Source organism: Dendroctonus ponderosae, unplaced genomic scaffold, assembly GCF_020466585.1.
Source record: "Dendroctonus ponderosae isolate FM_Combo_2020 unplaced genomic scaffold, Dpon_F_20191213v2 Dpon_F_20191213_5, whole genome shotgun sequence".
Classification (NCBI taxonomy): domain Eukaryota; kingdom Metazoa; phylum Arthropoda; class Insecta; order Coleoptera; family Curculionidae; genus Dendroctonus; species Dendroctonus ponderosae.
The window spans coordinates 15,151,459-15,153,868 of NW_026018715.1; the positions used below are offsets into that span (position 1 = coordinate 15,151,459).

The 2,410-nt window shown below is 40.1% G+C and overlaps 2 protein-coding genes across 7 annotated transcripts in view; one reads left to right on the forward strand and one right to left on the reverse strand.

Annotated features, from left to right (window-relative positions):
• Positions 1-2,410, forward strand: part of LOC109542034 (muscle-specific protein 300 kDa) — a gene marked incomplete in the record, with an annotated part of 344,492 nt that overhangs the window by 266,610 nt on the left and 75,472 nt on the right.
• The window catches only part of LOC109542090, a 72,511-nt gene that overhangs the window by 66,628 nt on the left and 3,473 nt on the right, over positions 1-2,410 (reverse strand). The window lies entirely within an intron of this gene.

Sequence of the window (2,410 nt, forward strand, 5' to 3'; positions counted from 1 at the left end):
CTACACATAGAAACTGATGATGGTGGAAAACACCGAAACGTATTTTAATTGATAAATAGACAATAAATGACTGAAGCCCAGGAATTGATTTTGATCTGGAATTGAAACACAGTCAGGAAAGTATCTACTATACAACTAACCTAAAAAGTGATCGTTATATCCGGAAGTTCGTTATAAACGGGTTCGTTATAACCAATAAAAAAAATACGTTGGTCTTTATGGACGACGTTTCAATTAAAGGAAAAAGTGTATTTTAACCGAAAGTTCACTATAACCGGTTCATTATAAGCGGACTTTACTGTACTTCCAAAGGTACATTTTCTTCGTAATTTAAAGCCTAGAAAAATAATAATTTACAAGTTGACTTCTAAAGTTGTTAACTAAAGCTTGGCTGTGTGGTTCTGCTACAGTGCCTGCTTCCCTAACAGCAATTAACTAATTTAGCTCCTCATTAGTATCTGCAAGCAAAAGAGGATCTTCTTCACCCATATTTTCTGCCATTGCAGTTGCCAAAAGAATGTGCATTGCGGTCTCCAGTTTCACTCTCAAGCCATACGCCCAAACGGGAAACCGTCTTTTCCAATCTATCCCTAATCCCTAATCGGGCGCTAATCAGCCAAAAAGTGCCGGTTAATGTAATCGCTGTTTAGAATACACAAAACAGTGGTTAAGCGACGTAATTTTTAATCACTGTTTAGTCAAACGGTGCAACCGGGCATAAAAGTTCCATTAGGCCAAAAGGAGCTCGGGCGTTAAGGCGAAAAACACGTGAAAAACTGACACTGACCCAAGCAGGTCTCACGCAAAAATGTCACTTTAAATAAACCTGCCAAGTCCACCATCAATCTGAAGATGCCGAAGAAATTCGTGGGCGAAAACTCAAAAGCCTGCGCAGCCAAAGCGAGGAAGCTGAAGAGCGGCGCCCTGGAGAAGAAAAGCTGCGACCAGCAATGGGCTGATCGGTGCAAGAAGATCGAGAAGAAACTGATGCGAAAGGAGGAGAAACTGGAAAAGCGCCAGCAATACCTGAACAGGAAGAATGAGCTAAAGGAACTGTTGAAAAAGGAGACTGAAGTCGCAACAAAGCCACGGGCTTCGCAAAAACTCACTCGGCTGAAAATCGAGCAAAAACTCCTGGAAAGCCGACCCAAGTGTAAGCCACTGGCCACAGAATCAGTGGCGGAAAACCTCAATCGGCTCAGTTTGGGCGAAGAAATCGCCAGAACCATCGACGCCGCCCTCGCCCTTCTGGACAACGAGCTCCTTCTGGATAAACAGCCGGAAAAACGGCGCAAAGCTGAGTACAGAAGTTTCCAGGAAAAGCGACTTAAGGAACTGAAGAGCATCCATCCAACGCTAAAGTTGTCGCAGCTAAAAGAATTGGCGTTTAAAGAGTGGCAAAAAATCATCCAGCGCGTGAAGTGAACGAACTATTTTGATTATTACTGTTTAAATACCAAAAAAAACCAACTGTCTTTGAAATAAATGCCTAATTATCGCCCGGATGAATACAAATAGTTTATAGATCATTTTCAGTGCGATCGTTAACCAAAAGCAATTAATAAAATCAAGAAAAACCATAAACACATCATAACGGGCGGTTTACGATTGAAAAGCGATTTACGGTTCGCCTCGTTTTGCACTATGTTTATTTGTTTTAGGCGAATATATTTTTACGTTATTGACAGTTTTATACAGCGTTTAAGTTGCGCTTTATTATATTAATATGGGCCTGCAGCTCATGCTAGCAGACTGAGCATTAAACAGCACTTTAATGTGTATGGTTTGCGGCTCCAGGCTGTTTGGTGTGTAAATTCACATTAACATTTCTTGTTACTTTGTGGGATTCCAGACAATCCAGTCTGGAAATCGATCCTGGCTTAAAAATCCGGAAAACCTAGAAGAAAACTCTCTCCAAACAGAACAACGCGTTTTTTTGCTAAAGTTTTACTGTACAATATTGGCAAACGAAGAGTCTTCTATGCAAAAAACTTAAAAGCTGAATTTTACAAGAAGAGTCGTCGTATTTATAGTAAAAATCGAAACAAAGTTATATTGGTTTTTTTCGACAAAATTGAGGTTTCCTCAAAAAACGACCAGAGAAAGCAAAAGCGTTTAATAAATTGTAAGCAACCTGGGAAAACGGAGCATAAAATCAGCTGCTTGAAGTGAGGAAAATTTCACTCGATTAGGGAATTTCTGGAAGCTTCCACGATTTTTTTAGTTACTGAGGCGAGTCGACTGGCCGTTTTTAAGACAAGTTTTTCAAAAATTCGTCAAGGGAAAACCAAAAATTCCTGAATGCGGCCCAGACGATCACTCGAAAGAGAAAATCAGCTGCTTGAAGTGAGGAAATTTTTACTCGATTAGGAAATTTCTGGAAGTTTCCAGGATTTTTTTAGTTACTGAG